Source organism: Myxine glutinosa, chromosome 1 (assembly GCF_964187855.1).
Source record: "Myxine glutinosa chromosome 1, kmMyxGlut1.1, whole genome shotgun sequence".
NCBI classification, from domain to species: domain Eukaryota; kingdom Metazoa; phylum Chordata; class Myxini; order Myxiniformes; family Myxinidae; genus Myxine; species Myxine glutinosa.
The window spans coordinates 260198445-260222091 of NC_136261.1; the positions used below are offsets into that span (position 1 = coordinate 260198445).

At 39.7% G+C, this 23647-nt stretch overlaps 1 protein-coding gene and 1 long non-coding RNA gene across 3 annotated transcripts in view; one reads left to right on the top strand and one right to left on the bottom strand.

Annotated features, from left to right (window-relative positions):
- LOC137436704 (uncharacterized) overlaps positions 1–6104 on the bottom strand; it is a 150898-nt gene extending 144794 nt beyond the window's left edge. Inside the window, exon 1 of the long non-coding RNA XR_010986354.2 lies at positions 6051–6104. This is a non-coding gene — a long non-coding RNA (uncharacterized LOC137436704). The remainder of the gene's footprint in view (positions 1–6050) is intronic.
- LOC137436711 (leucine-rich repeat transmembrane protein FLRT3) overlaps positions 1–23647 on the top strand; it is a 97216-nt gene that overhangs the window by 61252 nt on the left and 12317 nt on the right. The gene's annotated exons all lie outside the window — the stretch shown is intronic.

A 23647-nucleotide genomic window follows, 5' to 3' on the forward strand; every position in this document is an offset into this window, starting at 1 on the left:
GGATTCTATGATGGTGAGCTGCCCAGGTCCTGATGCAGCAAAGCTACCCCAGACCATAATATTTCCACCACCATGCTTTACAGTTGGTATCAGGTTCTTGTGGTCAAATGCTGTCTTTGGTTTTCGCCAAACATGTCTTCTGGTACTGTGGCCAAATAGCTCTACCTTTGACTCATCTGTCCAGAGCACATTGTTCCCGAAGTGCTGGTCTTTGCCGAGGTGTTCATTGGCAAACTTTAGTCTTGCCCTGATGTTCTTTCTGGACAGCAACGGTTTCCTCCTGGCACACCTCCCATGTATATCAAATTTGTGCAGCCTCTTTCTCATGGTAGACTCGTGCACTTTGACATCAACAGTGGCAAGAGCTACCTGTAGGTCCCGTGATGACATTCTGGGGTTCTTCGAGACTTCTTTCAGCATCTTGCGGTCTGCTCTCAGACTGAACTTTCTGGGGCGGCCTGGCCTGAACAAGTTGGCAGTTGTTTGGAATCTTCTCCACTTGTAGATGATCTTCCGGACAGTCGAATGATTGATTTCAAATTGTTTGGAGATATTTTTAAATTCCTTCCCAGACTCGTAGGCATCTCTAACCTTCTTTCAGAAGGCCTCAGAGGGCTCTTTTGATCTCGGCATGGTGACGCCACACACTTCAACAACAAAGAGCAAACCAAACGAAATGTCTGACGTTTAAATAAGACAGGTTCCTCCAAGATCCTCTCTAACGATGTTCTAATCATTTGCACCTGAGGTGGTGCACCTGATTCTAATTTTAGGTATTTGAAGTAGTGATAAATGTAGGGGTGTCCTTACTTTTTCCACATGCGAAATTTGCATTTATGTTTATTTAAATTATACAATGGACTACAAAATGTAAATGTTTCATGATATTTGTTATATTATATCACATTTATCTATCAATATTGTTGAAATGAAGATCAAATAGCTGTATGTTGAAATATGTTGAAAAAGTCAAAACTTTACATGGGGTGTACTTACTTTTTCACGTGACTGTATATGTGAAGTAAAACAATAGCACCGTGGTTTGTATTTAATATTTTTAATTTTAATAATATTAATTTTTATTTTATTTTTAAATTTAATATTTATAAAAATATTCAAATTGTAAAAGTATTTAAAATATAACATTTGATGCAATATATATGTATTGTAAACCAGACCTTATTGGGCATTAGCTTTAAAAAAAAATCATAATTCATTCGCAAAACAGGCTACTGTACATAAAATATTCCCTGTGTAATCAAACTTTCAAATACAAAGTTTCTCCACATGTTTCCAAACTATGTACGATTCACAAGCATAGTAACTCCTGAATAAAATACAAAGACCATGTAGATAACTGTCAACCGACTCTGTTGAGTCTACTGTCATATTTACATCACACAACATTACACTCTACATCAAAATAGTCCAGAACATATTTTATATATAATTATACCAACTTTGATAATTCCTTTCTTATCAGGTCATTATTTTTTTGTGCACATTACGTTTTCTATTACCCAGATGTGTATATTTGTAATAAAAATACACCAGTTGCATATTTAATATTTTTAAAATGGTTAAATAAATACAGAGCACACAAGTAGAAAAACAACATTTTGGTCTGAAGTGACGATGCATGCCCTTAAATCCTTGTTTACCCCCAAAATTTTGAGCCCGCACCCTTCGCGAATGTGCAACTTCTGGATGTGGGATAAGGTATAATAGTGATGACACATATATTAGCTTCACTTTAAACCAAATTTCATCTTCCCCCCATGACTGGACCACAAGACTGAACGATACGAGCGGACATCCCATAGTCTAACTGTAGTTGCTGCATCATCGAGGTGAAGTGGTTTGACAAAATTCCAAACACGACTATCCTTGAGAAGTCCAAAATGTCACCCCTAAGCACTATCATGAGGAAAAGACATTTACGATGGGTTGGTCACACCGACCTTGTGAATAATAATTGATGCATCTCAAAGGACATCCTGAATGGTGAGCTTGAAAATGCACCAAGACCAATGAAATTGGGCATCCAGAGCTACGCGACGAGGATGTCCTGAAAAGAGACCTTGACAATTTCAATATCAAGAAACGTAACTGGAAATAGCTTCTGAATAACTGCAGCTCCTGGAGGCTCTTGACCAAGGAGCAATAATTGCAAATGAGAAATACAAGGTGGATACAACGAAAAAGAAGGCTAAAAGGAGAAATATTGGTGGAATGAGGCGACAGAATTATATTTGCAACATGTGCAACCGTGAAATCTCCTCAAGGATTGGAATAATCAGCCAGCCATTCAAACAAATTCAGAAACCCAAGGTGCTGATGACTTCATCCTACATGGATGGATCCTGCCAACGAATTTCAGTGAGTGAGTGAGCATGAAAACAAACTTTAATATTGTGTCCAATAGGCGAACAATTCGACAAAGTTGTCTTATGTAACAATAACATTTTAATCCATAATTCAATCATATTTCTTTTTTAACCTTAAATGTGTATTATGTCCAAGTTAGAGATATGCTGCAATCTATATCATACATGCTAAGCCACTGTTGATGAAAAATTCCGTAATTTTTACAATGCAAAATTAAAAACACTATTTATCTTCTAATCTGAAATTTTATTCTGCAAAATGTCGAAAGGTGTCACCTAAAGCCTGAGACCAATTTTTTTTTTAACCTCTGTCCTGAGGGAGTGTTCATCCATTTCCTTCTGAGCCACACCCTTTCTAGAAGCAATGTGTGTCAGTGAGTAAATAAGTGGGTGAGTGAGTATTTGCTGGTTCTCAGATCTACTGTATTATATATAATCCAATGAGGCTCAACATTGTTAAATTCTCTCTCTTGTCATTAATTGTTTTGCTGTCTTTAGTTTTGACTTTGATGTTCCTTTCTCTTTCAGATTAGCAGAATATACAAGCAGTTTCCTGAAAGATTAGCAGTTTTCTGAAAGAGATATTGGATCTCACCGGTTGTAAAATGAGAACTACATAAGTGTTACCAAGTTGATATACATGCTAGTGTTATATCCCGGGCTACAAAAATGTTGTTGTTTATAAAAACAAATAACTATGACTTTGATGTCGATTGTAATTGAAAAACAGCACAATTTTAGTTAAATAGCAGACAACTTTTAAACACGTTTTTGCAGATCTGTCACTGACAATAATTACCAGGAATATCTTGTGAAGGAAAACATTTCAGGCACTGACATTTACGAGTTTATTTCATTGATATAAAGCACAAAATAAACATTTCACAGGTACACAATGCAATTTTGATTCATTAATGAAACATTTCCTCTCTACTTAACATTTATGAAAACAATACTTCACCTTTACTTTTGGATCATCCTGCATATATATATATATATATATATATATATATATATATATATATATATATATATACATATATATATATACATATATATATATATATATATATATATATATATATATAAATAATAATGAATTTATTGTCATATATTTGCGACAAACATACAGTGATAAGTGCTTTGACAGTGCGTGCTGAAAAAATTGAATTGAAAAAGATATAGATTAATTGTGAATAGAGAGCCTTAAAACAACATTTTAGAAATGAAATGAAATAAGAAAATGAAATGTGGCATTTCTAAAAATATCCACAACCAAGCTTTTGATGCTCACAAAACTTTAGACACAGATTAAATTAGGGGTGCGGACTGCAGCTGGGTAAAAGCTGTCGTGCAAGTGATTACAGTTGTTTTTGATGGAACAATGGTGTTTACCCGAATGGAGAATCCTAAAAATGTCACGCGCTGGTGAATCTCATCTCGGACGATAGCTTTCACGCTTTTCGCTACTTGTCTGGGAGGCAGAATGCGCCCAATAATTTAACAAGCAGTTTTTACTATACTGTTGAGTTGGGATCGGTCATCCCGCATCGAGCTGCCATACCAAACATTGAAAAACAGTATAAGGACACTCTCTATCATTGCGCAATTGAACCTGGTCATCACAGGATGGTCAACACCAAAACTTTTCAACCTTCTCAGAAAGAACAACCGTTGCTTTCAGAAAGAACAACCGTTGCTTTCAGAAAGAACAACCGTTGCTTTCAGAAAGAACAACCGAAAGAACAAAAGTGATTGATGTTTATCTCCCACTTAAGGCCATTGGAAATATATATGTCTAAAAATTTGAAAGAAGTGACAATCTCAACTTCAGCATTGTGAATATCCAAGGGTTGAACGGGAGTTTTGTTTTTCCGGAAGTCAATGATAATTTTCTTTGTCTTCATGACGTTGAGTTTGAGATTGTTTAAACAACACCGTTCCACAAGTTTTTAAACTTGATTACGGTAATCACTTTCATCACTGTTGAGAATCAGACCTGCAACGGCCATGTCGTCTACAAATTTCACCACCAGTGAGCTATCAGATGATGCGACACAATCATGAGTGAACAATGAATATACCATCGGGGATAAAACACAGGCCTGAGGTGCTCCGGTGTTTAGGGTGATCATCTCAGAAATTTTCAAACCAATTTTGACCACCTGTGGTCTGTCTAAAAGAAAATCCAAAATCCAGTTCCACATCGAACCATCAAGACCAAGTTCCTGGAGTTTACAATGGAGTTTGTGAGGTGAAATGGTATTGAACACAGAGCTAAAATCCAAGAAAAGTGATCTAGCATAGGTCGGTGTATGTTTATCTTGATTGTTTAACACGTGATGGAGAGCTAGTGAAACAGCATCATCAACTGAACGATTACAGCGATAGGCAAACTGAGCAGGGTCAAATGAAGCAGGAAGAACAGATTTCTGGTACAGTAAAACTGGATGTTCAATAGATTTCATAATTATGGATGTGAGCGCAACTGGTCTATAATAACTTAGGCAACTCACTCGGGAATGCTTGGGCAAAGGGATAATTATGGACCATTTCAAAACACGGGAAAATTTACAAAGCTGAAGTGACCAGTTGAAAGTAAAGTTAGAATGGGCAACAGTTCATCAGCACAAGACTGCAGCGAAATCAGTTCTGACTGCATCAGCACAAAACGAAAGTAAAATTAAACAAATAATGCTTTGGTAATCAGTTGGCACTCAGCTTTGCATCCCCAAATGGCTGGTAAGGCGTGCTGGTCGCTCGTCACCTCCAAACCACCGCACGGGAAACGCACAAAATGGCGTGGAGTCACGCTCCTTGAAGTTGATCCGTGCCTTCTAGTTCCTGACTGTCCCGAACCGCTGTTTCTCACCAGCCCTTTCCCAAGAGCGCACACGAACCAAAGACCACACGCCCGCGACCGAGCCGGAACAAGGAAGAAATGTGACTGCCCACTTTCAAAGGCAGGACCAAAAGAGAGCAAGATGGCGCGACCGCGTATTTTTTCCCTTTCACTCTCGAATGTTCCACGATGACGTCACACTCTGTCCAATCAACAAGCTCCACTCAATCATCCCATCATGCCTCCACCAATCACGAAGGCCGGGCATGGCCTCATTACGAGTCATCGGTGGCGGAGTCTAATCTCCATTAGGGAATGTTCGGATGACGTCGAAGGCTGTGAGACGGGGCTTGACTGGCACGATCGACAAATGTGCTGGGTGTTGGTTATCCCTGGCGGCGTTGTGAGCGAATGAGTCCATTTACAGTGTGACTGTAGTTAAAGTTATTGTAACGGCAGCCCTTTTTGATGCAATAACAACGAAGGGAAAATCACAGGGCAATTACACACTAGTGCTTATCCTTAAGCCCCACCTAATTAGCATAGCTCCACCCCTCATATGGAGACACATATACGATCTTATTTTATACAGATTCCCTATTTTGTTACATTAAGGTGGGTTCTTCTTCTTCGCAGCACTCAGAGCATGCTAATTTATACGATTCTATCGTATAAATTTATATTTATACGATTCGATTTATACCAAGGTATTTCATTCCCCTACCCCCACAAACGTAACAATATATATATATATATATTATATATACATAGATGTATATGTAATCATATATAAACATAAAACATATATGTATTAAACCCACTTGCTTGAGGGAGCAGCAATGCACAGACCCCGTCCCATAACAACCGAAGCTGCGCAAACTACGAACAACAATGGTGTCTGACACACGAGCACATTGTCTCCGCCTTGTTACACATCAGCCAGGAGGTGGGGTTGCAGTTGGGCGTCATAGTAAAACTAAAACAAGCTCTTTATTCCAACCCGATGAAGGCAACATGGCATTATATGCCATGTTTGCGTGCGCACAACTTCCAGATGCCTCAATTTCCAAATGGCTTTTGCCACATTTGAGTCTATTTTATTGGCCGAGGAATTAAAGGCCACAAGTAAAGGACAGTGGAGATGCCGACCATGGTTTCGCCCTTGTTGTGAGCTCATTGGGATGACATACCACGCAATATTACCTTTACCTTTACCTGTACCTTTACCTTTACCTGCCAACTTATTAGGTCTGCATGGCCACAAGTATTGCATTTATCGGGGTCCATGCAAACCTAGCCATGTTGCATTTATCGGGTTGGAAGGGCTTTGTTTTGGTTCACAAACTATTGCCCAGGTTGAGGCATTATTCTTGGAGCATCACTGTATTAAGTTTAATGAAATATCTGCAGCAACTGCTGGCAACATGTCACAAACTTCTCAAACTGTCAATTACAGATCCAGCCAACATTATGTTCATCCTGGAACTGGTAAAGTGGCTTCTTCAAAGGAATCCTGAAAACATATTGTAATCTCATAAATATAATGGAGTTCATGCATATTTGGCTATTTGTATGTGTATATATATATATATATATATATATATATATATATATATATATATATATATATATATATATATATATATACATATATATATATATATATATATATATATATATATATATATATATATATATATATATACATACAAATATGTATATATACACATACAAATATGTATATATATATTACCTTTACCTTTAACATTCAACACATATATATATATATATATATATATATATATATATATATATATATATATATATATATATACATACATACAAATAGTCAAATAGGGATGAACTCCATTATATTATGAGATTACAATATATATACCAGCGGAGTACCCACTCCTGGTATGTCCCAAAAATAATTTCATGTGTACTGTGTGTCCCAGGAATAAATGAACACTGCGTATATTTTACATTTTTTGCATTTTGCATCACGAAAGCTCTACTGTATCGTCCAGCAAGGCCAAATATGATTACAATGTGTCCCAGAAAACATCACTTTGTGGAAATATCACCACTTAATATTGCCTACCGAAGGTGGGCTGATGCTAGTCCATTCAATTGAAGCACAACATATCACTGCCACTGAATATATTTTGCACCCAACCCACAGCCAACATGATCATTGCTTCCATTGTCTGAGATGACAAAATAATCCTGCTGATTGACAATATACCACACAAAATGGGAATCACAAGTGGAATGTCATGCCAGTCTCTTGCAAAAAATATGTGGCATTCCTTTAAGGAAAAACGCCAAGGGATATCCACCAAGAGTATATTATAATCATTATTATTGACAATAATAATTACATTTATTAGAAGTTATTATCAAACAAGGGGCCTTCATGTATTATATTGGCAAATATGGTAGAAATTTTAACCGAGTGTGAATTACCATTATTTTCTCATGTGGACATAAGAAATAGATTCCTCCTGGGTTGCTTTCACAACAACAACGAGGTGGAAATTATGTTTTCAGCTGTCACATTAGATTTCTTAATTTGGCTTACAGAAGAGTCACAGTGTCAATCATGTTGACATACTTAGCTTCAATTCTAATGGCAACAACGGCGTTAAAATGATGCGTGTGCCAAGTCATAGCAACAACATGAAAACCTATTACAAGGAATGCTGCGTTGCAGCTTTCCCGGATGGGGTTAAACAGCCAAGTGCGAACGAGTGCAAGCTGGAGCACATCCTGGCGGCTGCCATTGATTCGCTCGCATGTTTGTTTGGGGGACCGCATGGGAAAAGCGCTGCGTTAACCACTGCACTTGACCCTTAGTTAGCTCCGTGTGCTGTTTCACTGCTCATGCGTTGTCCCATACTTGCATCGCCGCATAGGGAGTCGCTTTACCTGGCTGAGAATTGCCACCGCAAACAAACTCATCCCCGCTGGCACGACAGGGCCATCTAGGGCCAAATCCGGCCCTGTCCCTGTCCGGTAATGAAAGGGAATAAAACGTGGGCTGGTATACAAAAGTCCCCCAAAAAGTGATTTTCAATATACAAAAATGAAATATTCAAATCAAAATTACAGGCAAAACAAACCATAAACCTTGGAATTTAATGACTGTTCAAGTGCAGAGGGTGGCAGGGAAATGAATTACTGGCGTTAAGACCATTCCAGGAATGAATGAAAAGTGGAAGAACCATGGTTGACAGTCTTTCAGCATTGTATATTTATGTGTACAGATGACTCATACTTTGACCACATATCTAGTGGAAAGAATAAAGTAAGAAAATATTGAGCTGTCACATTGGCTCGGTATAAAGTCATTTGACCAGAGTCATTGCTTCAAGCAATCAGAGTGAGGGAGACAGGGACAGAGAGACAAAGATAGAAAGAGAAACTGAAGAGTTCCTTTCGATTACTGACTGCCTGATTCAGTTGTTCATCTGAGGGGAACCATTCATTTTCAAGGTTTAGAGCCTTTAGACCCTCAAACAAGTGCCATAATTTTATTTTATTCTCTTTATTACCCTCGCCAGAGGAGAGGGTATTGCATTTGATTCCATTTGTTTGTTTGTTTGCTGGTGTCTGTTTCTTACTTGGCAAAAAACATTTTTTTGACAAGTATGTTGATCACTCCGGTTTGTGTGTTTGTTTGTGTGTGTGTGCTTGTTTGTTTGTCCGCTCACTTATACTTGCGTACAGGTCGCAATTTTAAACCGATCTTCACCAAACCTCACCAAATGGCGGAGTTCGTGGTCCCACAAAATCCTATATATTTTTGAGGTCAAAAGGTCCAACATATGCCAAAGGTCAACCACTTTTTTTACGAATTTCTAAAATCCTCAATTTTCATTCGATTGACTTGAAATTTGAATTGGATTTTCATATCAGCGAATTTAATTCAACCACCAACTATTTTTGAGATGAACGTAGACCAAAAGGTCAACATTAGCCAAAGGCCAAGCACTTTTTTCATATTTATAAAATCCTCAATTTTCATCCGGTTGACTGGAAATCTGAATAGGTTTTGCATATCAGCTAACTGAATTCAACCACCAATTATTTTTGAGGTCAAAAGGATGCTCTACTGAGTGCTATTATACTTTGTTCTCTTTTGCCAAGTATCACTCGATGAGTGATTTTTCATTACTTGCCGGAATAGATTCCGGCATGTATGTTGGTTGGTTTGTCTGTCTGTTTGGGCGCAGTACTACGTCTACATCGTTGCACATAGCATCGCCATACTTTACACGCATATTTGCCTTGCCCTGGAATAGACTGTGCCCAATTTTTAACTCTCTAAGCCCAAGGTCAAGCTCAAGGTCACCCAAAACCTGAGAATCGTGACCGCAGCGTAAAGCCGGGGTGAGGCGGAGTGATACAGCGGAAGGATTCGACGGTTTAAATGAAGCCGCGATGAGGCGGATTTTCATTGGGACCTTCATCCTCATTTTGTTACCTCCGCCACCAAAGGTGGATGGAGGTTATGTTTTCACCCCTGTCTGTTTGTCCGTTTGTTACTTGCCGGAATAGATTCCGGCAAGTATGTTGGTTGGTTGGTTACTTGCTGGAATAGATTCTGGCAAGTATGTTGGTTGGTTGGTTTGTTACTTGCCGGAATAGATTCGCCGGAATAGATTTTGTGTGGAGAGGGGGCTCGAAGCCAGATTTTAATCTTACATCCGCCATGTTGGCGCTCGCCGTCACTGCGAGGCGAAGCGAAAGATGCCTCAGAGCTGTCACATTCACAATCGCTATGTCGTATGTACTCCCGATACGTGTTTCCTTCATTGTAAAAACTACCAAGTCAGCAGTTAAAAGGATTTTGAGCCGATAGGTGTTACGGCCTTGGCAAGATTGATGGAGACAGATCTGTTAGCTTATACACCGCCAAAATAGCTATGTGGAATTCTCTCATGTAGAGATTAAACCCATGTCGTTTGAACTTTGGCAGAGGTCATTATTTACTTTTAATGATGTTTATATACGAATCAAAAAGAAGATAATTGGTTTTGGGTCGTCCTTTCCACATATCTCGTGGGATTGTGAGTTGGAGAGACGACCATGATGGCGGGGAGTGGATTGACATTCTCTCAAGCAGGGATTCAACCCATGTCCTTATGTATTATTATTTAGTTCCAAAATGGCCGATTAAAAAAAGTACATTCCGGCAAGTCCTCGGTCTCTGACCGATTTTTCATTTGTTTGTCTGTCTGTTTGTCCACACAGAATAAATATGACTTTCTCTGCAACCGTTGGTCCGATTGACAGGAAATATTCACTATAGGTGCAGCTCCTCCTGTATAATTTTTAATGATAATTATGATGTCATAGCTCACGTGGTGGAGGCGCCATCATGGGAAAAAAACAAAAAAAAAGCTTTGCACATATCGCCGAAAGCTTTGCATAGAAAAATTGAGACATGGCTCATTGTAAAGAACTCTCCATGGGGAATAACATATGTTAATGATGATGTCATAGGTGCCTCCATTATGACATAATAATTTGACAAGTACAAAACTTCATCCAATCAAGATGAAATGTATTGAGTTATCTAGGGATAAATTGGTAGAGAGAAAAAATAATGATGACGTCATCGGTCACTTGGTTCAGCCGCCATATTTGTTTTAACACAAAAGCCTTAAAAACCACTAAAACACATCCTGGTGAGGGTTCTGCAAGCACTGATTGCTCTTTCTTGTTCTTATATGCAATCGGTGGCTTCTCTTAGCATCATTGCTATGGAGTGCAACTGATGCAGTGCCCACTATAGTTAAGGGCAGAATTTTCTTGCAACTCGTTCATGGTACTGGCAATAACTCACCAACTATTCATTGAAAGGCCACGTGATTCTTAATGTGCACCAACTAATGCTACAAGACGGGATACATAGTCTACCATCCCCTGAAGATGGCACATGGTGTAATGAAAAGCCCTCCCTATGAAGTACCAATCTGACAGTTTATATTCGGATCAGGAATTAAACCTAGTTTACACAGCTCAAAGGTAAATGCCATAGCTTTGCAACTGCCAGGACATCAGAACATTGAGAGAGGGCATCATAACCTCATTGCTCTGAAAAGATAGATCTCATGCCAGAGACAACGTTAAATTTTGTTGACTTTTCAAAAAAAAAATTTGTACTTCAGAAGCTTCAAAACTCAAATGTGAAAATATTTTTAAGTCTGGAAGAATAGGATGATGTTTGCATTTTGTCAAAACTCAATGAGCAGGAGAGAATGCATGAGGTGCATAAGATGGATACGGAAGGAAACTCTCAGGAGGAAAAACTGCAAATTTGTAAGGAGGGGGAATTGGGGTGTCGTTTGGGATGGTTAATGAGAGTATAAATGAGGGTAACGAGGGTATATGCTTCCCTGGGTGATTACATTGTGCCAGGAAGCCGGGGAGTTGCACTGGCAGGATTTGGACATGGTGTCTGACCATGGGTGTGGTACAACCTGGGTCCCACTGGGAGTCTGGTGGAGATGGTATCCCCAGTCCATTGGAGTACCATCCATCAGTGGTGACCTTCATTCTGCAGAGACTGGTGTGGTCACTGGACCCTGGAGGGGTTTGAGACCTCCAGGGAATGGAGATGGTTCCTTCTGGGCATCGATAATGGTGTGCAGTGAGGACCAGTGGGGGGTGGGGGAGGCATTGGGGACCGCACTTTGGTGGTAGCACCACTGAAAGCCAGTAAGGGCCTAACTACTTAAAGTGAGCACCCTACTCAATGCAACAAGAGGGTGCTGCAGGGGTGCTCAATAAGGAGGTTAGTGCCCAAGCATGTGGCCTAGCAGCCTCTCCCTGAGGCTCTGGGACAGCCAGCACAAAGAGACCTGCCATGCTAGGTTGGTCTAATGACACGGGTTAAACCTCATGGAGCTGGGTGTGAGTACCACCCATCAGAAAACCAACTGGAATATCTGTGGATAGCTACGGAGGGATTATGAAAGGCCTAGAGAGGCCCGCATCCCCTTCCACAGTTAGTCCGCTGTGATTTATGGGTTTTCAGTTTGGGAAAAGAGCCCTGTGTTTTAATTGGCATTGGTTATAATGGCTGCAGAGGGGCTACTGGTTTTTTTAAAGGGCTCCCCAGTGAGGAATTCGATTGTTAAACTTACCTTTCCTCGTTGTCACGACTCACCATGCTTTGCTTTTATCGTATGCAGGTGGGGAATTGGTAGGTTACTGTAATGCCATGGCCTTGCTAGGATGATAAGATGGAAATAGTTATTGTTGAGTATGAGTGTGGGAATGTCCCACTCGGTTCCGTACCACCTAATATGTGCTATGGATGGCAGGTAGCCTGTGAAATTGGACAGGTTGTTTGCAAATTTGGAGATTTGGGCTCAACTGACAGCTGGATCAGGTGACATCAACTGGGGTATGTGGTGGATTAGATGGGGCTTGTCATATTGGATAAGTGAAATTGTTGGTTAAGATAGGACTGCTTGTTTTTGTGTATTGCCATTTTCTCTCACCGTCATAGGAATACACGATGAAGACACTAGAAGTGCGGGATCGAAAATGATATAGAATGTTCGTACATTTAAGGAACTTTGTGATTATTGAAACCAATGGTATACCATGATAAAGAGTCTTGGTAATGTTCGCTGCAGTTCATCTCCAATGGCCTTCTCTAATTTATTGGATAAGTTAATTATTGGATATTGAAGGTAAGCGTTAAGCCTGGAATGTTGGGTTCCCAATGGAGAACCTTGGAAGGAGCCAAATGTTCCAGAGAGGGGCTGTGCTATTTGGAAGGAGGTGAAGGGGATGTGGGGATGGATCAATCGCTAGAGGAATGTGATAAGGATAGAACTTTAGCACTTTGCATTCAGGTCAAAGAGTTCAGTTTTCATCTCATCAGACCACATCATCTTTTGCCTCATGTTGTCAGATTCTTCCACGTGCCTTTTTGCAAACCCCAGGTATGCTGTCATGTGCCTTTTTCTCAGGCGTGACTTCTGTCAGGCCACTCTCCCATAAAGTCTGGATTTGTGAAATGCAGCTATGAGACTGTTGTCCTTCTGGCAGATTCTCCCGTCTCAGGCTAGAGCTCCGTAGTTCTGTCAGAGTGGTCATTTGGTTCTTGGTCACCTCCCTAACCATGGTCCTTCTTGCCCAGTTGCTCAGTTTCGTCAGATGGCCAGCTCTAGGATGAGACTGGGTAGTTCCATATTCTTAACATTTCCTAATGATGGAGCTCACTGTAGTCTTGGTAACTTTCAGCACGCTCGACATTGTTTTATACCCTTCTCCAGAACTATGCCTCCTCACAATTCTATCTCGGAGTTCTACGGACAGTTCCTTGGACTTCGTGGTGGAGTTTCTGCTCTGACATGCACCATCGACTGTGGGACCTTATATGGAAAGGTCTGTTTCTTTCTAAATAATGTCCATTCAATTGAATTGGCCACAGGTGAACTCCACTCAAGTTGTAAAGACATTTAAAGGATGATCAAAGGAAATTGGATGTACCTGAGCTCAATTTGAGAGTGTCACAGCAAAGGGTTTGAATACTTTCTGAAGGCACTGTGGACAAGACTTAGAGGGCACACCGTAGGGCTCCGAAGTGCTATTGCTGATGAGCAAACTCTTTAGTGATTTAATTTTCAGAAGCTGTGTGCAGATCATTTTGGTTTAAGATATCAAACAATGTGCATTAAGCCCTTCATCCTGCTTACAAATGGAATACTTTGCAGCAATACTGCACTTTCAGCCACGTGGTTGATGTAGCATATCGATTTACGAGAGTCGTTCGTGTATTTGTAAAACCATGCTGTGGTCCTGAATTGAGCCGTACCGTAGCATTTGTGTTGCAGGGATCGTTGTCTTATAATCATCATTGCATGTACAAATGCTCGTTTTGCTTCACTACTGACCACTGATGTCTCATCAATGAGCACCCTACTCATGTTGTCATAGTTTGTTGTTTGTTGGGTGGAAGTGGTGCAGCTTTGCTACCGATATAGTGCCCCCTGTAGGTTACAGCAGGAATAACACCAATTTGATAGTTTATAGCTGGGATGAGATTTAAACCCAAGGTGGGCAGCTCAGAGGTGATTGTGCATACCTCCAGTCTATTCTGCCAGACCACACCATCAACTGAGCAAGACATAGTACAGTTTCCAAACTTTCCAAACATAATCATGTCGCTCACATGTTTCCAAAAGATGAGGTTGCTATAAGGTGAGTATTGACCATAAATTATACTTGATTGCACTTCTAGTGACCCATATTAAAAAAAAAAAAGTTGTCTGAAAGCACGCTGCTTCCCACAACCAGGGACATCAAATACTGCGCATAAGTTATTGCCCTCGTTATAAACACCTTATGTATGGTCAAGTTTTTAAAAATTATTTTTCTTCAAACATAATATGGTATTTAATAAGACTAGCAGTGGAAAAGGTAACAGTGAAAATGCAGTTATGGGCCAGTGATATATGCAGATGGGGAGGTATATTGATAAATACCAAAATAAGAAGGAAGGATGTGTTGAATATAAATATGAGGAGAAAGGAAGAAGGAGGGTTTTTAATTTTTGGTTTAGGGCATTCTGGGCTGTGCTGACTTTTAATAGGAAGAATTTAACTGCTAATTCCAAGTTGTTCTCAGAGCATTAAGAAGCAATAGTTTGTTCTCGATTAGATAAAGACATGTTTCTCTCTCCATTGGTTGGTTTTTAGTTCAATTAACATGGTTTCTCACTCTCACCAACCCGCTCTTGGTAAGCATGGTGAGTATGGCAAACCTTCCTCGTGAAAGTCTTTATCCATCAGTGGTGACCTTCATTCTGCAGTGGTGACCTTCATCAATCAGTGGTGATCTTCATTCTGCAGTGGTGACCTTCATCCATCAGTGGTGACCTTCATCAATCAGTGGTGACCTTCATTCTGCAGTGTGCTGGAATAGGATGTTTTGACGTTGGAGGTTTTACGTTATTAGGTAGAATTTAGTACCCATCCAGGTATCCCTGAAGGATTTATAAGGGTATTTGGGTTTTCCTGTTTTTGTTACTATCTGACCACATGACTCTTTGTCGTGGGAACCTAAGTTCAAATACCATATACTGTGTTGATTTGTCTGTTGTCTTTTCATGTCACAATTCACATAATAGTAAATTATTGATGTTTCCTTATGTTATTGTTTTACGTTTGATTTATACACAAGCTCCGCCATGACCTTTGTGTCACTGTTTTTAAAAATGCTTATGATGGAGTTCCAGGTAAACTAGGCAGATTGCAATCTCAATCAGGGTCATTAATGAGCCACATGGGTTTATGTCAATATTCCAGTTGCTTCATAGTAATTTGTTGAGACTCTAACATTTTAAAGGAGCTTTATGAATCCAAATTCTTAATGTTGGAGCCTTCAGCTGGGTTTGAACCAACCAGCTCCGGGGTCTTTATCACGAGGCCACTCCCTTATCCAGGATGTGAGGAGATACGAGTAAAGGAAAGGGAGTAAAGGGTGATGATGTAGGAGTACAGCAGAAATGGGGTAGTCAAAGAATCGTCATTTTTGCAAACATAATATCTACTCATAGACGGCTCTTACAAGTTGTGCCATGACAGTATACATATGTTAGCGGCACAGCTCCAAGCCAAGCACGTGATGCCACATTCACTCATGCATTGCATACAAAAGAAGAAGAAGAATTTTGCTTATGCAGTAAAGTATGTTAATGCATGCATGGTGTTATTGCCCATAGTTGTGTTACATTTGGTATTTATCTTTCAAAAAAATCGATTACTTGCGAATACCATTTGATGGCCCACAAACTCTGGTTCTGCAAACCTGACTGAAGTCAATAACTCATCAATAAAAGCTGATGAAGTCCAATTATTGTTTATCTTACTCCTTGTGACAAAGACTGTTCTTCTTCTCAAAGGAGATAAACAACTAATTAGACACGTTCGCTTCAAAATCCAATCGCCCGATAAGCAAATAAGTAGTTTTGTTATTCAGCCTGAGCCACGTTGATGCTCCAACTAGGGTTTGACACCATTCCAGGAAGAGAGGAGACAGTGGACATGAAACAGGAGAGGGAATGGTGGACACGAAATAGGGGAGACTTGAGAAAGCAGGAGAGGGGACGATGCACACAAAAGAGGAGAGGGTACAGAGGACATGATGCAAAATAATTAGAATGGCGGACAGAAAGCAGGAGAAGGGATGATGGACAGGAATTTGTAGGAGAAGGGATGATGGACATTAAACATGAGTGTGGATGGTGAACACCAAGTAGGAGAAGGGACTGAAGACATGAAGCAGGAAAGAAGACAGTGGACTTGACAAAGCAGGAGAGAGAATGGTAGCCACGAGGCAGGAGAGGGTATGGTGCACATGAAGAAGAAGAGGCGGTCAACACAAATCAGGACATGGAGTGGAACAGGAAAAGCAAGATAGTGGAATGTGAAAAGGAAACCTTGCGCTGAGGGTTTTTCATATCTCGGAGATGCCATGTGGTGTACTGTGCAGTGAATCAGGGGATCACAGAATGCATGGTTTGCTTCCATCCTTATGTTCTTGTTTTTTAAACCCAACCTCAGCATCAGATACAAGTTTTCCTCCTCTTGATCAGTCCCCGAACAAGCCCCCAAATACCTGGAGTTTGGGTGATTTAGCGTGTTTCGCGCTGCAAAGCTCCGCTGCACTGAAAACAAGTCTTTTTTCCCCATTCCCGAGAACCACCATGCGACAGTGAAACGTGTTTACCCATTACACGGCTTGATGGCAGGCACAGGACCAAGTCGCTTGGGTTTTATCACCGGCGGTACCGGAGCGAGCTATGTTGACACACGGAGTGTGCGTCCCACCAAAGCGCAAATAATACCCTTGCGTTTCCCTTGTGAGCCATGGTGCCAAACTCCCTGTGATCGTCTCAACTTCCTCCATATTCTCCTCTATTTCCCTTTATTCACCGCACCTTTCCTATGCCGTCTCCAGGCATTGCAAATCGTCATTGCCGGGCACCGAAGGGGGCTTGGCAGTGACGCACGCTGAAAGGGAGTACTCAGTTTTCACTCTGTTTGTTTGTTTTCTTTCTTTCTTGTTTTCTTGTTTGTTTGTTTGTTTGTCCGGACGATATCTCAGCCATCCTTTGAGCTAGGAAGCTGAAATTTCGGCACAATAGTGAGCAAGTCCTTTGTCAAAAACAGTATTTTTTGTTTCTTGATTAATCAATTAATTGAGGAGTTATTTAATTATTAGCGATTAATTAAGTACTTATTTAATTAATCAAATTTCCTTTCTCTTCTGACCATTAACTCAGGCACCTTTTGAGTTAGGAAGCTGTTATTTGGACATGCCAATGACCAGGTGATTTGGCTGCAAAGGCTATTTTTTATTTATTAATGAATCAATTAATCAATTAATCGATAATAATATTTAATGATTCGATTAATTACCCAAATTTTTTTTTTTTTCCAGTTACAGATTCTGATGAAATGGTGGTGGTTTATGTGTTCTGTGACCGAATTGATTAATAATTTAATTTTTTAATGATTCTTATTTATTTATTTTCATTATTATCATTTATTTATTTTCTTTCTCATTTGGCCAATATCTCAGGCACCTTTTGAGCTGGGAAGCTAATATTTGGACATGAGTGACCAAGTGATGTGGCTATCAAGGCTATTTTTGATTTATTAATTAATCATTTAATCGATTAATTATTTATTGATTAATCGATTAATCGATTAATTATTATTTATTGATTGAATGATCGTTTAAAGGCCATTTTCCCTGCTAGAGCAGGGGTTAGCCTTTTGGGCCCCATGACAATCATGGTTCCCTATTTGAGGCAATATTTTTCTTTTGGGCCCCATGACAATCATGGTTCCCTATTTGAGGCAATATTTTTATGGCCGGATGCCCTTTCTGGCACCAACCCTTAGTCACCACTTACGATGCGCAGGGATACGGTGTACCTATTCTAAGCCAGGGTACACACCGGGATCATTCATCCCAGCAAGCTGGTACTCAATTTGCCGACCTCGGAAGGATGACAGCCTGAGTCAACCCCCCTGGTGTTAATTTAGCGATCGACCAGGATTCGAACCCAGGATCCCCAGATCCCAAGCCAGCACCCTAACCGCTAAGCCAACACCAGGCTTATTATTTATTGATTAATCAATTAATTATTTAATTTTTTATTAATGACGTATTTAATTAAATTTCTAAAAGATACATCTTCGGATGAAGCACTAGTGGTTTAGTTATGCTATTAGCCAATTGATTAAGAAAATATTTTGTGATAATCTTTTATTGATTTTAATTAAACAATTAATCAATCAATTAGCGAACACCTCTCCCTCCCAATGCAGCCTCTATGAGGTGCACTGCGGTATTGCCGAGCGCCGAAGGCGCCCCGGCAATGCCGCGCTGTAGGATATTTAATTATTTGGCATGGGGCGGTGTACTTTGAATGTATGTGTACTTGTTTTATACCTTCCTTACTCTGAGGGTTAAGCCCAGGTATCGTAGGAGGACGAGGACTTCTGGGAAATGGGTGCATCGCAGGCATTGTTGACCCTTAGGTTTCATTATGACTGTTTCTTTCTTCTCATTATCATACAAAGGCTTATTGGAATGAGAAACTCACAATAGTCCAAGATAAGGCAACCTTTTGTGATTTAATATGTAATTATACATATATAGATAATTACCAACAAAAATATTTCCTAACTTATTATAAATACCGATATACAGTATTGAAAAGTACAAATATGTTGACGCTTCTTGGAAGGAGTATTGAGTCATTTCATGCCAAGAAGTTTTTGAACTCCCCTCGTACCATTTTAAAGTAAGATGAACCGAGTGCCAACAAGTGAGCCACTAACAAGGATATCTTAATATTATGAAAGCAAGGGATGCAGAGTTGCCTCAATCTTAACATTTTAACATCATCTTAACATAATAATAATCTCGATATGCATAATCTCGATCGAATAAGAATAAGAATGCATAATCTCGATCGAATAAGATTTAACATTAAGAAATATTTTATCTCTTACACGAGCCTCGATCTTGTATACAAAAAGAAAAAGAAAAAAAAAGGGATAAATTGAGAAAGAAACGGTTTTTTGAAAAAAAAATTGAGAAAGCTTTGCAATTCCATGTATGTAAAGCCATGGCAAATCAGAATTGTTGGCTCATGGTTTGAAGGAAATATTCAGCTCAACCAGGGGGTCCATTCAGCATAATTGGGGTCATGATGAAAAGCTATGGCTTAAAGAAGAGCACAATGGCTCATCGCACACATGGCTAGCCATGAAACCAAGGTTGCATCTGGTCACTGTATGTCCCATTCATTTCCGGCACCACCTTGCACTTGGCGGGAAATTAGAATGCAGCAAGACCGTGGGACCTTGACGTGTTCCATTTGAGGAATGCCGAGGCCCTTCAAGTCGATGTGATGAAGGGACATGGTGCCGTATACGAAGCACTTGAGGGCTTGAATTTATGCTGGAAATTTATGGCGCTGCACTTCTGGCCCAAAAGCTAACTGCAACCCATCTCTGCACCCACTAACACCTCTCCACTTGCATCCTCACCCATTGTGGCAGCCCGTCACTTCTGCTGCAAATATTCCCACTTGGTACCTTCCCCTTTATGAGCAGCCAAGTTCTCGTTCTTCTATGTACCCACTTATAGTGGAAATTATTTTGCACACAAATGCTTCAACAAGGTAGGAGGTATGTGGTATCCTGATGGTGGACCAGAGCATTGGGGAAGGGTAAGAAGGGTAAGATATGATTGGTAAGAAGGGTAAGAATTAGGGAAGCAAAAGAAACCTGCATGAACCACTACTGATCTGTGAAATGTATCAGTTAATACTATATGCTGGTACATGCTGGTACAAAGGAATGTAGATGATGTTAAGTTATGCAATTCTTTGTAATAATGGGGTCATTATATGTTATTGTAATATGGAACATAAGTAAACTGAGAGATTAGATTAGTGAAGTATTAAATGGTCTTAAAATAAACTTGACATATTCTTAAATACATGAAGCAACTTATAAATATATATTTAAAACTACAAAAACATTAATGGAAAGACAAGTATAAAATACTACAAGGTAAATATTAATACCAACACCATATATCAACAAGTAGTAAAAAGAGCAATAAGGGATTGCAGACCCTCGCGAGGACATGTTTTTAGTGGGGTTTTTTTTAAAGGCTTTTGTGTTAAAACAAATATGGCGGCTGAACCATGATGTCATCTTTTTTTTTTCTCAACAAATTTATCTCTAGATGATGCTCAATAAATTTCATCTTCATCGGATGAAGTTTTTTACTTGTCAAATTATGACGTCACAATGGAGGAACCTGTGACAATCATTAACATATGTTATTCCCCATGGAGAGTTCTTTACAATGAGCCATGTCTCATTTGTTTTCTTTTCAGCGCTTTCAGAGATATAGAGGTGCAAAGTTTTTCGGTTTTTACAAGATGGCGCCTGTACCACGTGACCTATGACGTCAGACAAACAGAGAGACAGACAGACAGACAAACAAATGGACTCAAATGCAATACCCTCTCCTCTGGCAAGGGTAATAATCATAATTTCCCCCAATGCCCTCTTCTGCACCTCATCCCGATATGTACCAATTTACCCCATCCCCACACACCCACCCACTTACATAATATACAGATATCTCCGAACTTCATAATGGCTTATTTAATGCTATTGTTGTGCATCTTATTTATTTACATTACACACATCGAAGGATTTTTTTAGGGAACCCATAGATAGTTGTTCCTTAAAAAAAATTGTCTTTACTTATTTTTATTTTTTGACAATAAATTGGAGGCAGACCTTATTTGACAAAGCCAACATTCTTGAACAAAGATATTGTTTTTCTTCGTAGATGCCACAACCTCTCCTCCCCCACCTTCCCTTGTGCTTACATCATACCACTAGTCACCCTTAATACCCCATCCCCGCATTTACAAGCCATTTGCCATCACAGAATGCATGACATTTAATAAGGAGAACGACTTAACTGGTTTTTTTCTTTTGTTATTTATAATTTCCCTGGCCATCACTTTTTGACTAATTGTGCTATTGTCCTCCTTGCAAGTAATTACAATTCCCATGCATTTTGTATAATCTGTAAACTATATACAAACACAATTTCATGTATCAGAGAAGATTAAGAATGCAAGTGTTTTTGCAGATGCCATATTTTGTATTTCATTAGATGGTACATGCTGGTTTTTTATTTATTAATCTAAGGCTGGAAATAGAGCTCATTGTATGTAAATCATGTGGAGGACAAAGACATTCGAAGATATCTGTTTACTTTGACATGAATGACAAGGATGCAACTACCCAATGAAAAACACATGGTATATTGATGTTGAACCTGGGTTAGCCCATATTAGAGGTCATGGGCTGAGGTGGAAACACGAACACGCCAACCTGTTTTAAAAGGATCTTCATTTCAAGAATATACTGTATATAACCAGACTTGGTGGTGTCATGGTTAGAGTGTCCTCTCTGAATCTATGAGGCAGGTGGTTTAAACCAAGTTGAGTCTCACCAAAGACTTAAAAAATGCTTATGGTGTCTCACCAAAATGGCTATGTATAGACAAACAACGCCGGGAAGGCAAAGGGAAACCACCCAGTATAGCCCTTGCCAAAATTCAGCAGCAGCTCTGTAAAGCTCTGTAAAGAGTGTGGTACAGGCACAGGTGTGTATGTATATATATATATATATATACACTATACAGTCACATGAAAAAGTAAGTACACCCCATGTAAAGTTTTGACTTTTTCATCATATTTCAACATACAGCTATTTGATCTTCATTTCAACAATATTGATAGATAAAGGTGATATAATATAACAAATATCATGACACATTTACATTTTATAGTCCATTGTATAATTTAAATAAACATAAATGCAAATTTCGCACATGGAAAAAGTAAGTACACCCTGACATTTATCACTACTTCAAACACCTAAAATTAGAATCAGGAGCACCAGCTCAGGTGTAAATGATTAGAACATCGTTAGAGAGGATGTTGGAGGAACCTGTCTTATTTAAACCTCAGACATTTAGTTTGGTTTGCTCTTTGTTGTTGAAGTGTGCAGCGTCACCATGCCTAGATCAAAAGAGCTCTCTGAGGCCTTCAGAAAGAAGGTTATAGATGCCTACGAGTCTGGGAAGGGATTTAAAAAGATCTCCAAACAATTTGAAATCAATCATTGGACTGTCCGGAAGATCATCTACAAGTGGAGAAGATTCCATACAACTGCCAACTTGTTCAGGCCAGGCCGCCCCAGCAAGTTCAGCCCGAGAGCAGACCGCAAGATGCTGAAAGAAGTCTCGAAGAACCCCAGAATGGCATCACGGGACCTACAGGTAGCTCTTGCCACTGTTGATGTCAAAGTGCACGAGTCTACCATTAGAAAGAGGCTGCACAAATTTGATCGACATGGGAGGTGTGCCAGGGGGAAACCTCTGCTGTCCAGAAAGAGCATCAGGGCAAGACTAAAGTTTGCCAATGAACACCTTGGCAAAGACCAGCACTTCTGGAACAATGTGCTCTGGACAGATGAGTCAAAGGCAGAGCTATTTGGCCACAGTACCAGAAGACATGTTTGGTGAAAACCAAAGACAGCATTTGACCACAATAACCTGATACCAACTGTAAAGCATGGTGGTGGAAATATTATGGTTTGGGGCAGCTTTGCTGCATCAGGGCCTGGGCAGCTCACCATCATAGAATCCACTATGAATTCTTCATTGTACCAGAGGATGCTTGAGGATAATGTGAGGCTATCTGTCGGAAAGTTGAAGCTCAACTGAAGGTGGACCGTGCAACATGACAATGACTCTAAACATACCAGTAAATCCACCAAGGAATGGCTGAAAAGAAAGAAATGGTGGTGGACCATTCCAGAGCGAAATGGTGGACCATTCCAGAGGGTTCTGGAATGGTCAAGTCAAAGCCCGGATCTAAATCCCATCGAGATGTTGTGGGGGGATTTGAAACGAGCTGTGCATGCAAGAAACCCCTCAAATATCGCACAGCTGAAAGAATTCTGCATGGAGGAGTGGGCAAAAATTTCTCCCAGTCGATGTCAGAGACTGGTAGACAGTTATAAGAAACGCCTACTTGAGGTTGTTTCTGCCAAAGGGGGCAATACCACCTATTAGAGCCAAGGGTATACTTACTTTTTCCACATGCAAAATTTGTATTTATGTTTATTTAAATTATACAATGGACTACAAAATGTAAATGTTTCATGATATTTGTTATATTATATCACCTTTATCTATCAATATTGTTGAAATGAAGATCAAATAGCTGTATGTTGAAATCTGTTGAAAAAGTCAAAATTTTACATGG